The sequence below is a fragment of the Urocitellus parryii genome, chromosome 12 (assembly GCF_045843805.1).
Source record: "Urocitellus parryii isolate mUroPar1 chromosome 12, mUroPar1.hap1, whole genome shotgun sequence".
NCBI lineage: Eukaryota > Metazoa > Chordata > Mammalia > Rodentia > Sciuridae > Urocitellus > Urocitellus parryii.
In genome coordinates, this window is record NC_135542.1 from 78,068,950 (window position 1) to 78,083,227 (window position 14,278).

Consider the following 14,278-nt stretch of genomic DNA (forward strand, 5'->3'; position numbering starts at 1 on the left):
TTCTATATATGTCAAAATAGCAATGTTATATAGCTTAAATATACACTATTTTAAAAAATCACTTATTTCCCAATAAGGAAATATTCTGAGGATCCTGGTGAACTTCAATTTTAAAGAGACAGTATTCAACCCAGTTCAGAGGCATTTCAGATAAGGATGCCAGAGAACATAGAGCACCCTAAGAATTTCAGGGAGCTCCCTACCCTCACAAGGTAAGCTGCAAGAGATTGTGGAGAAAGATACAGTCAGAAAGAACAGCTAAAATCCATCCAAAAGGGCCTCATCTGAGATATTCAGCACTTGTGATTATGTACCGATGAAGGGTGTTATGGTTTAGATTTGGAATATCAACCCAAAGCTCCCATGATCAAGGCGATGGAGCATTAGAGATGGGGCCTTGAGAGACAACTGGATCATGAGGGTGGTAACCTCATCAGTTCATGAATCCACCTGATGGCTAATAATTTGAATGGATTAGTGGGTGGCAACTATAGGCAAGTGGGGTGTGGGTAGAGGAAGTACATCACTGGGGTGTGGCCTTGGGGAATACATCTGTCCTGGTCCCTTCCTGTCTTTCCTCTCTGATTTCCAGATGAACTAAGGGGCTTTCCTCCTCTGCCCTACCCTTCCATCATGATGCCTTGCCTTGGAGCCTGCTGAGCATGGAATGAACCTCTGAAACCATGAGCCAAAATAAATCTTTCCTTCTCTAAGTTGTTCTTATCAGGTATTTTAGTCTCAGCAAGGAAAAGCTGACTAGCACAAGGGGTGGGTGAAACAAAGAGTAGATGGGTTTAACCATGAAAATGTTAAAACAAACAAACAAACACACACAAAAAAACACCACCCTGACATTGGGATAGATATTTGGAAGGAGGTAACATTAGAGGCAGTGATATCAGGTGAAGTGTTACTACAATGATGCAGCCAAGGTAAGGCTCTAGAACCTGGTACAGGGGAGGAGAAAAGGGGGACATGCAGCCAAGCTTTTTAAAAACATAATAAATTACAATCCACAGAAAATTAAGAATGTAGAAATAATGAAATATATATTGATGAAGAAGGAACATGGGAAAAGCTGACGAGAATCCCAGACCTGACCCAGAGGGCTGACCTGAACAAAGAGGTTGACCCTTGTGTCTCTAGGCAAGGTGGGACACAGATTTTCAAAAGGAGACTTGAATGCATTGAAATTTGATTCACTTTTGTATGTGTATATGCAGCTGGGAGAGACAGAGAGAGAGACAGAGAGAGAGAGAGAGAGAGAGAGAGAGAGAGAGAGAGAGAGAGAGAATAGGTGTTGATTTTATATATGTATAAGAGAGACCAGAACAGAAATATAGCTTTAGAAGAACTTTCAAATTAGATTGCTTTGGAGCTCTGTGAGAAAGTAACATGAAGTGCAGGAGAGAGCTGTAAGGAAGAAATGGGTCTCAGTGTCAAATACTGAAAAGAATTCACAATGGGAGTGAGGAATTGAAGGAGGAGCATATAAAAGAAGGATCTTCAGATAGCTGAGGGAGGACCCTGTCTGGATACATGGCTGTCAGGGGCAAAGGAGAAGCAGAGCAGATGTGAATGTTGGGAACATTAGGATAATAAAGAAAGACATTGCTGAACGATGGAATGATTTTGTTTGTTGAAACAAGAGTCAGTTAAGCATATTTGCATAGATAGGAAATGGGTAAATAGAAATGATAAAGAAGGAATGATGGAGAATATAAGAGAAGGGGACTCTGAAACAAAATCTGGGGCCTTCTTTATGCCTCCAAATAAGCCCACCAGTCTCACCCAGGTTACTCATCTCTCAGAGTTGTTGGGAGGATACCACGAGATAATGATGTCAAGTCACTTTGAAAATTGATTTGAAATGATGTAAATATACTGCTATGATTAAAATAATGGTGCTTTCATATGAGCCTCCTGTCTTCCAGGATCAGGCTGGGATGACCATTCTGAGGCTCAGCTGTCCAAACCCAATCACATGCATAAAGGCTTCTTCTAAGGAAAGGAAGAGCATTTGTAGCTTTGGTGTGCTGCACTGTTCTCAATTTCCAACATGAAAATAAGAGCACAGAAAGAAAAAAAAATTGCCTTTTCCAAATCCTATCACATATGCATATTCTCCAGATTTTTATCAGAAATACTAAGATTTTTACAAAGCCATCAAGAGGTACAGCATGCAGGCATTTCCCTCTTTTTACTCTTTCTAAAAGTGGATTTCTGCTCTGTCACATCATGGAAAACATCAATACAATACTTAATTAATACCTAAGGTGAGGACCTCACCCTCTTCCAAGATCTCTAACAATGAAGATAATGCCGCAAATTGAAACTCGACCCACTAAAGAGACTATGAAGAGGGAGAGAAAGAGTAGCGTTTCCACTGTGGATAGAACACTTCATTAAAAACAATCCTCAATAAATATTGAAACAAAGGTACTTCTTTCTCATTTATCAGCAACCCACTCACCTTCTACTTGTTGGTGTGTTCAATGACCAGTGTGTTTGCAGTACTTATAACTACTCATGTTCTTCTTTAAGTGGTCAGAAAAATGATCACAGAATAAGACCTTCAATTGCAATAAATGGAACACTACACATTTCAAACATACCAGAAAAATGAACTGTAACATCAGATCCAACAAGACCAAACTTCAATTCAGAAAAATAGTGAGGCACCAAGCTGAGCATCAGCTCTGCTTTCCCCCAGTGTATAAAACGTATATGCTGATAATTAATGGACACACAAGAAGAGTTTGTACCAAATACCAAAGGAAGACTAATACAGCGTACATAGTTTTTATCAATGCCAAGAAACTGCTGCAAATTTCATCAAGGTTAAAAGCATTTTAAAACATTCAAATAGGGTGGGGGATGTAGCTCAGTGGCATAGCTCTTGCCTAGCATGTGTGCTTGATCCTGGATTCAATCCCCAGTACCACAAAGCAATAAATAAATAAAATAAAACATATGCTAATTTACATAGATTTCCTATTTTTGGTGCAAAATTAGGAAAAAAAGTTCTTTTTTTAGAGTTAAGTTTTAAACTAAGCTAGAAATAAAAATACAAAGGTAACATTATTAAAAGTTCAGATATAGTAAAATACAGTTGCATATTACCCAGCTGTCCTTTGATAAATAAGAATAATTAGTCATTAACCTTACATGTTCTATATATGAATATGGAAAAACTCAGTCTCTTCTGTATTGGGGAAACTATGATAATGGACATAATTAGAAAGAGAAAAAGAAAGTATCTTAAGAGTAGCCACAGAACATGTAAATGTCAAAAAAATGCAAAAACACACAATAGATTGGCCACTTGAGTTTCTCAAATGAAGACTTCTACTTGAAATTTCAAATTGAAGAAATATAAATTTCTCCATAATATTAAGAACAATTGCTCATGATTTTTTAAAACATAAAGTGAGCAGAGCATTTTTCCCTACATTTTTATAGAATTATTAGATTAGAAACAAGTAAATTGATTGGTCAAGAGATTACTCTCATACTGGAATAATAAAGTATAAAGAGAAATCTATGTTAAGAGTCATGATAATCAAGACAGTATCTTGGCTAATAAATTTTGGAGATAAAAACCACAGCACTGTCAATTTCCTATTACACACTCTTACATGAATGCCCTGATTCTTTGTCTCAGAAACATATTGGTATCAAGCACAGAAATTTTTATGTTTAATGTATCCTAAAGTAACCCATATTAAAATATATTAATATTTTATAAGATTAATATGACATATGTGTGCATGTATGTGTTGTATGTTTCCAAGAGGTTGGGGAAAAAGGCTATGCCTCACCCCACAACCACCAAATAGCTTAATTTGAACCTACATTTTCATGTCTTACTCTTTTTTTCAATTCATAGATGAATAAAGCCCCTTTAAACTTTGGACTGGCCCAATGCATCATAACTAATCTAGTCTGAATTTTACATTCTATCTATATCCATAGAAAATGTTTTAAAGTCCATCCTATTTGAAAATATTAAAAGATTTAATCTAATGCTGTTTACCATATTGATAGCCTAGCGCATACTAGGTGCTCAACAAAAGTTTATGGAACCAAGAAATGAATGTGTCAACAGAAGAATGCCATTTGCATCATTAAGATGCATATTTTGGGTTGCATTTCTCTTTTCCAGATACTTGATTTGACAACTAATTAACCCTTTTTGTTAGTGGCTTCTACTCTAGTACATGCTCCTGAAGAGGTATTCCTTGAAATAAGAAAAAAAGGAAGGAAGGAAAAAACTCACATCTAGTAAACTAGAGTGACCTTAACAGTGATCTCAAAGGATCCGTGGCATTTGGCTGGGATAGAATACAGAGCGAGGTGACCTTTTGCCACTTGGAATGCCATCTCATGTGCTCTACCTCAAAGATGCACCTGCCCAGGGGACTCAAGAGGAAAGGCAGGTTTCCACATTACTAACCTGGCAACTATGCAGACTTAGATATTTCTGACCACTTCATTTTCTTCTTATAGAAGAAGTTTTAAGTTTCACACTTTAATCTCTTAGATGAGAATACTTTGGAAATTGGTAAAAAGAGTCAAAAGAATAGATCATGTGATTTTTAATTTTCATAACATTATAATACTAAAATGTGTAACAATATACTTTGACCCTGTGGACATAAACACCTATTGAAAAAGCAGATTTCTACCAGTACCAGGAGGTCTAGAGAAAGCTAGAATGCCCTGAACTTGTGTGTTAACTCTGGCAGCTATATGATGCTAAACATTAAGTCTGTTTCCTCACCTAGAAAAACAGACAGATAAGTAGACCCAAAAAGGTGATACTGAGAATTGCACCCATGAAGTATATAGCTTCATCTAGATATTCAGCAAGTGTAGACACCTTCTCTTTGACCTTCTTTCATTAAAAACAAACAAAACACATCATGCAAATTACAAAATCAATTTTTTTTTACTTTTTCCATCCAAGAGATAGTAATATTTTATAATATAGCCTTTGGGTGTGCTTTATTCACATTTTAAATACTTAATTCTATGGAATATGCAAAAATTTTGCTTTCATCATTTATGGCTAAAATTTCAACTACATTTGTTCTTTCCAACATTTTTAATGTTACTATAAATTTGGTAACCAAATATATGCATATTTTTGTAGGTACTTTTAAAAAATACCAAATAGCACAAAAAATTAAAATTATCAATAATCCTCTAATTCAGAAGTAATTCTTACTAATTTAAGGGTCTTTATTTCCATTCTATGTATTCAAATTGGATTATTGTCTATATATCCTGTATTGAAACATTTTAACATTTATAAATATTTTATGAACATTTTGAATGCCTGAATATTCTTAAGCATTCTATATAATATGTGATATAAAGATAATTTTCATGGCTACATATTATTTTATCTCATGAATAAACCATAAATGACTTTATCACAGTCACCTTGTTAAACATTTGGGATGGTGTGTTTTGTTTTGTTTTGTCTTGTTATTTTTTGGTACGAGGGATTAAACTCAGGGGCTCTTGACTACTGAGCCACATTCTCAGTCCTATTTTGTATTTTATTTAGACCCAGGGTCTTGCTGAGTTGAGTAGCACCTCGTTGTTGCTAAGGCTGGCTTTGAACTCAAGATCCTCCTGCCTCAGCCTCCTGAGCCACTGGGATTACAGGCGTCTGCTACCTGTGCCTGGCAGGGATGGTTGTTTTTAAGCAAAAATAATATAATGAAGTACCCTGCAGCTCTGACCCACCTTGGCAGTTGTCAATCTGTGGTCAGTCAAGTTTCAGGTCTATTCCCACTTATTTTCCATACCGCTCTCAGGTTGTTTTGAAGCAAATCCATTTATTATTTCATCTGTATGTATTTCACTGCATATCTTTAAAAGATAAAAACTTTTTAACATAATCACCATACATTTTCACATTTTAAAATACTAACAATCATTCTTTCACAGCATCTAATATCCAAGCAGTATTTAAAGACCCATCTCCTCTTCTCCTTTCCTCTCCCTTCCCCTCCTTTCCCACCTCCTTTCTCCGACTTCCTCTCCAGATTGTTAAAATCAACTTCTAAATCATCCCCATACATTGTCAGTGGTTAATAGATTCCCTCTCCTTCTTTCTCCCCCCATTTCCCTTACAGTTTATTTGTTGAGGGAAAACAACAAAAACAAACACACAAAGGTCAATGAGTTTATTTCATTTCCCATGTTCTGGATTTTGCTGATTGCTTCATCTTTCAGCATGGACCATATTTCTCTATCAACTAAATTCCTAGAAATAGGTTCATAGGACTCAAATTTATTTCCAATTTAGGCTCCATGTTTTAGCAAGAATATTTCAGACGTAGTATCTTATAGTATGGTATAGTATGGTAATAAGGATATCCATTAATTTATCAATACTGCACAATAGTGAAGTAGTTATTTTAGTAATACGACAGTAGGATAGCAAAATTCTTAGAGCTAAATATGTATGCATATTTATGTGCATATGTTTATACTAAGGAAAATTTCTTAAGAATTAAATATCTGGGCTGGGGATATGGCTCAAGCGGTAAAGCTTTCATCTGGCATGCATGGGGCGCTGGGTTCGATCCTCAGCACCACATAAAATAAAGATGTGTCCACCGAAAACTGAAAAATAAATATTTAAAAAATTATCTCTCTCTCTCTTTAAAAAAAAAGAATTAAATATCTGAATCAAAGTAAATTTACATTGACAAATTTATATTATCATATACATTGCCCAACTAGGAAAGTATATATTTTCCTCTAGGAAAGATATACTAACTTACATCCCAATGTTGGACACTATCTTTGTTTAAACATTTCTATTAATTTGCTAGCCAACAATGTGAAATATATTATTGTGGGTTTTTGATGTTTGCCCAGGTTTTCTTTAAATTAAAATTTGTGTTCTTTTGTGAACTATCAGCTTTGTTCTCTAACCATTTCTGATTGTTGTTGCTGTTTATTGTATTGTTTTGTTCTTTTTCTGGTTTGATATATATATGCATATTTTTGTAGGTACTTTGAAAATATACCAAATAGCACAAAGACGATGAAAATCACCAATAATTCTCTAATTCAGAAGTAATTCTTACTAGTTTAGGGTCTTTATCTCCATTCTATGTATTCAAATTGAATTACTATCTATACTCTGTCAAATTGAATTGCCATCTATATATCTAAACTATATGTCTAAATATGGATAGATACAAAGATATAGATATATATTTAAGCATCCTCAAAACTTGATCTCAGATAGTGGACCCTACTGTATAATATATAAAGATATTACATACCTGTAACATCTAATTATTCTTCTCTACTATTATGCTACCTTTGCCCAGCTTAACATTCTATCAAAGGTTCTGATAAAAAAATGGCAAAGCAGATGTCCATAAGATGTGCTGAACATGATTTCCAAACCATTTCAGAAAGAGTAGTTTAATTCCTTACAATGAGAGACTGAGGTAACCAGCCTGCTCTATCATTATGCTCAGCAAATGGTCATTCTAAATTTAGAAATTTTAAGATCACTAATGTTCCAATGGCATTATGCTTAAGGAACATAGAACACTCTACTAAATATAGTGGCTGTAAAACTTCTCATATCTCCATATAAAAATTATAGTTTCCTTCATCTTTTGGCTTTGCAAATATTCTTTTCCCTTACAAATAATAAAAAGTAAAAAATGTTTCATATTATGATGTACTTCAAAGGTAATAAGGAAAACTATCACAGTTGAATCACTCTAGATAAAGAGGTTGACTACTGTCCTTGAAGAGTTGCTAAACATGCCATGGGCTTCAGAACAAGCTCTAAGACGAGAATAAATACCCACAGATGTGGTTGTGCACATTCAGTACAACTTTATGAATATTTTTCTCTGAGGGGGGTTATAGACAACTGAAAATCTGGAACTGATACATTAGACTTTATGTCATTCAAGTCCAAATATAAAATTTAAAAAATAGTTATAATATTTAGTAGTAAACGTTGAATGGTAAGTCAATATAGGTGAGGAAAACAAAATATTTAGAATTAAATGAGGAAGCTAAAAAATAGAATTAGGTCTGTGCCACATCAATCAGGATCGTGTGTGCATCAGGATCATGAAAATAGAGTTAATAATGCTCAAGTCATTTACTTACATGGAAGCATAGCTCAATGGTTTTCCAATTTCTAGCATATATAATATATAATGGAGATAAAAATACTTAAAAAGAATGGAAAGGATAGGAAAAGTGTAGAATGAAGGAAGGTAAGAATAGACACAGAGAGAGGAATTAAGGGAGAAAACTTGATAATAAAATATTTCTCATTTCAGAGAAGCATTTTCCAATTGTAATTCATCACAGTGCTCATTTAATTATAATCAGCCCTGTAACTACCTTTTAAAACTCCAAACAAGTATACATTAGAATTTTAAGATAATTTTCTTATAGCGCTTAAGACTCAAATATTTCACATTAGTTTCCTTAATCATTTTAAATTCACATCATTGAACACATAAACAACAGTTTAAACTATTTCAAAAAAAGAAAGCGAAAAGTTATCACTTCTGTAGAAGTGCAAAATGTCCCTCAAGGATGGTTATTTTGGCTCATACCCTATCAAACGGAGTGAGGCAGGCCTAACTGAGTCTTTATTTAAACTTGGGCATTGTCCAAACTTTCTAAACTCTGCAAGAAGGGGGATAACAACTGGGTCTACCCAATAGAGCTGCTATATATATTTTGGTAATGCTTGTTAAAACATTCATACACTAAATTGACATGGATGTACTCAGGGAAAATTAGTTATTGCTATCATCTTGATCATCATCACCATGGTATCATCAAAAATGGCTGGAAATTTGTACATCAAAGAGTTTTCCATAAAAATGTGTGTCCTATTAAAAAATTCTGTCCTTCTCACAAGGGTGCCATATTACATAATACATCTGTTTTAAAATAAGTCTTTCAAATGGCGGCCAGTGAAATCAGGGGTTCTCAATGAGAGAAGGTGTTTGCCCTTCAGGGAACATTTGTCAATGGCTGGAAACAAGGAAGGTTTAGGGGGTTGAGGAGGTGTTGCTAATTATCATCTTGTGGGTAGAGGCCAAGGATGCTTCTAAATATTCTAGGATGCACTGGAGAGACCCCTGCAACAAAGAACTATTGGGCCTAAAAGTTAATAGTGGTGAGGTTGAGAAACCCTGCAGGGAAGTCAATATACTCCTAGTAAATATATGCATAAAGAAATATTCAGGCCTTCACTAAAACAAATAATTTTGAAAGACTCCTATGTATTTTCCTAATTTCTATTTAACTTCAATCGGTTGACCTACAATCTCACAAAGCTTAGTTTCATAATCACAGTTGTATCACTCACTGACTGCATTTGCTCAGACATCTATGAAGCTATCATTCTTTTCCCATATAATCCAGGAGGTTATTCATGCCTTTTGAGGAATGCTTAAGAGGCACTAACAATTTCTTACATTTGATATTTTAATGTCTAGAATGTATATTTTTATCCTAACGATTGTGCTAGGAGAAAAAGTACACTTGTGAATACATGTTAGCCATATGGAAAAGACAATGAGGTTTAGTAATTAAAACTGAAAAGGTAAAGAGCTATGCAGTAATTAGAACACTGATTAATCAGCTGATAATTTTATCTTGATTAATGCTGCTAGTTTCTTTTCTTATTGACCTAGGAAAGGTAGGTTTAGACCAATTAAATATAAATTATTCTTTTTATACATTCTGGGTAGCTTCCAGTATTCTAAGTCATACTACATTTAAGAAGTACCATTAAAATGCTTTTACTAAATTCGGCAGCTCAACAAAAGAGAATTAGGTTTATGTTCCAAACATACTGATGCTTTTATCTAAGGCTAAATTATACAAATCTGGTTTGTTTCAATATTATCCAGGGAATATCGAAATTAGAGTGAGTTGCTATTTTTAAAAATCCTCTGGTAACACTCAGTTAAAATAATCTTTATACCTCACATGTTTTACTAAATCTAATATGAGAAATTAAAACAATTGAAATTGAGGAATATGACAAGCATTATGTATAGATTTTCACTTTATAGAAATTTGTGGCTATGCCAATTAACAGCACAGATCATTTCAGTATTAAAGAGATGCAAACATTAATTCTTAGCCAATCCATTTTCTAAGAGAACCCAATAAACAATAGAGCTACTGATGAAGATTCAGCAAGCCTATTTCAATAAAGCCAAGCAGATCTAAAAAAAAAAAAAAAAAAAGAAAAGAAAGAAAGAAAAAAAATAGCCAGAAGGTACAAACTAAAAATAATGATTTAGAAAGAGTAAACTCTCTCATCTTTTTTTATTAAAAGAATTCCACTCGAATGACAGGTTCTTATAAAGCCAAGCAGTTAACACATTGGTACAGTCTGTTATTTGTTGGCTCATCTTCTAATACAGGATCCAGGCACATCTTTCCAGAAGTTCCTTGATAGAGCCACTTGTGGAAAACCAACTTTCTTCTCCTTTCCTGTTTTTCTCTTGTCCCTTGGGCCTGATCCCACAGTCTCCAACCACTGTGGAAGCTCTAGAGGTGACAAAGCTGCCCTGCTTTTGGTAGATGAATGTCTTCACAGGCAACTGTCTCAGAGGGAGATGTCAGAGCAAGAAGTAAATCTCAGAAAATTTCCTTTGTAGATATGTACCTTGGCATTTCCTTAAAGTGTCAGAAGGAGTATGAAGATGATTTCAATAAAAACAACAACAGCAAACAACCTCACCTATTAGTATGTGAGCACTTGCTACAAACCACAGACTTTGACAAAGTTGGACATTCATTGCATTGTTAATCATCAAACAATCAAATGAGTTAGGGTCTACTTTAGCCTAATTTCATAGATAAAGACTGAGACACGAAAGGGCAAAAAAGTGGAATGCAGTTTTAATCATCGGAATTGAACTGAGGGAATCTTTTTCCTCTGTCCTTGTTCTGATTTTTGTTTGCGGTCTGGATTTTAGCAACTTAAATGCAATGTTAAAAAAAAAAAAAAAGAGAGAGAGAATAACTTATCCACTTGAAAGGTAAGGGCATATTCAGTAGGTCTATCTTTCTGACTAGTAGTGATTTAAACAAGGATGACTAATGCAATTCTTGATAATGTGCATGAGTTTATTAAATGCAACCAAGTACTTCGTGAGATTTCATAGCAACTGCTAAAGGTAGAAAGGTTGATATAGAAAATGCTTGCTCAATTAAATGTTTGACTATAAGATGATATTTTAAATAAATAATGAAAAGGCCATCCACTCAATAAGTATATTCAAGCTATTTAGCCTCTTGCCAATTCTTAAACAAGTGGCTACATTGGATATCAATAGTCACTCATTTGACAATACCTCCTACATGATGAGATGTAACAGTGAATGAAACTTTCCTCACTCTAATTACATGGAAAAACGCTAAAATTAATGAAAATTTTATAGCAAAACACTAGGGACAGTTTATTGTAAGTATTTATAGAAGTCAAGGAGTTGATAAATTAATCAGAAATCTTTAAACAGAATTTCAATTTTAACATTTACTGAGAATTTGATTGTCTATAATAGCTACATTTAGCATTGCACAGCACCTCGTCATTAAGTACTTATTTTGTCATTGATCCTTGTGAGTTAGGTCATTCTGTTGTCCCCCCCCCCCCCACACTTTTTTTTTTATAAAGGAGAGACTTGTTTGAAAGAATTAAGTTATTTGCCTAAGAATATCAAATAAGTAATAAAACTAAGACTGAACACTTAAGTTATGATAGGAAAAATCAAACAAAATACTAACCAAACTATAAACACACACACATACATTATACGGTAAAGAACATGTATACAAAGTTCATTTATTCTATAAACATTTACTTGTCTACAAGATGGGCCATGAGAAATATGTGGCCCTTTGTCTAGACTTTGATAATTGAGTAAACATTGAAATAAATACAGAAAGGGAACATATGGAGGTAAAGCAGTTACAACATTGCAAACCAAGACAAGATGTGAAGCCATGCAAAGATCTGGTAACTTTAGGGAATTATGACTACTGAAGATAGTGAAAGCATAGGGTCCCCAAGGAAGATAGGTTCAATGGCAGTTGGGACTGTGTGCTGAAGGATCCATAAGCACTATGCAGTGACTAGGTAATTCATTGGCTACGTAGAATTCTTAGTGGTTTTAAATGGAAGATGTGAACTTTCTATGATATGATTAATACTATAGGAAATTAACACTGTCAGTAGTATGAAGAAGCGATCGTCAAGGTGAAAGCTCCTGTTGCTTATCTCGCCTAAGCCTCCTGGTATGTGCAAAAAAAAAAAAAAAAAAAAAAAAAAAAAACCTGCCATAAGTCAATGTGGCTGGAAAGGGGAGGGCAACTGTAAGACAGGCACAGAAGGAGAGACTGGAAAGGTGGATTAGGTCAAGATTCTATAGCCTTGATGGTTGATTCTTTAATCTTTATTTTGTAGGCAGCCTTTATAGCACTTATGATCAAAATTCTATTAGTTGTCCATTTGTATTTCTCTCAGTATCTAGCACTAAATCATTGAATTGCACATATGGTAGACAGCACATTTTTTAAAAAGATAATTATGTCTAGGACTAAATCTAACCAAAATCAACAGAGACACATGTATTTCTGAAAGAAAATATGCCTTTCTCCAGGGCCAGGGACAGGGGGGGCTCATGTTTTATAGCATCAGACACTAAAAATAAAAACATATTTTGAGAGAGAAGTTTATGATTTTTAGGGAAAAAAGGTATTGGGGCACTAAAATTATAACTCATGAAAACATGTAACTAGAGTCTATAATAACAATAAAATAATTTTAATTTTAAAAATATTTGTACAGATTAAAAGCTGTTAAAGTGCCTAATAAAGAAATAGTACTGTAAATATGGGACCTCACTTTAAATATTGATAGGTAAAAATAGCTTGATGGGAGAGTTTGAGGCTGCTGACTGTGAAAAAGAACAAAAGGCACGTGGAAATATTGCTCAATTAGCTCTCCCAACATGGAGCAGAGGGCTCAGCTGGGCCAGAGAAAGAAACTGCAACCAGCAATTCATTCCCCTATATCTTGCCTGCTCTGCTCTATTGGGATTATATTGAATCTAAACTTTGTTACTTGCTAGTATAAACTATCTGTTGCATATGAACCCATGTGATTTCCATTCTTAACAGGTATCATTCCCATATTTACAAGTTTCCTAAGAGCTAACTAATATTATAGAAGCTCATGCATGGCAGGATGTACTGTAACTGGAATTATATAAAAAAAATCTTCTAATATCAATGAAGTAGATATTTTTTTCCTTTTTTGGAATAGACATGCATTGAAGAAGATGACATGTAAATAACACGTGAATGAAATAGCAATAAAACAAATAGCTACAAGTCACCAGCCAGCTTAAGAATAATACTATAGCTATTTTTGAAGCCACCTCCCTGTTGACATCCCCATCAGTACTGCACATTCAAAGGTAAACACCATCATGAATTTAGTTCACAGCATTCCTCTACCTCATTTATAGTTTATATTAATTTATGTGTTGTTTGATTTTGCATGTTATGTTTTGTTCTGTAAATGGAATTGCATTGGACATATTCTATACCTTGGTTTGTTCACTCAATATTATGCTTTTAAGATTTAATTTTGACGATGTATGTAGTTGAAGCCTATCCACTTGCACTTCTGTATAATATCGCATTTCATGAATATATCAAAATTCATTTTCCATTCTACTGACAATAGATATTTGAGATGTCTTTACTTTTCTTGCTATTATAAACAATATAATTATGCATATTCTTATGCATATCTCTAGATACATGCATACAGCATTTCTCTTGAGTATATATTGCTGGATTATAGGGAATTCACATGTTTTACTTTATTACATAATAGAGATTGATTTCTAAAGTGGTTCTATTTCCATTTTCACATACATTATATGAGGTCCCATTCCCCCACACCCCAAACCATCAACATACTGTAGACTTCTAATTTCTATTAATCTGGTAACTGTAAATGGTTTATCATTGTCTCAATTTGCATTTTCCTATTGCTAATGAAGTAAAAAAATTTATTTGCTTGCTAATCATGCATCTTTAATGTGAAACTTCAAGAGTCCATGTTTTCTTTGACATTATTTGTATTTTACACATAAATTTGTATTCGTCCCCTCCTTTCTTTCACATGGACCCATCCATCATTTACATGCACACTCCACCATGTAAT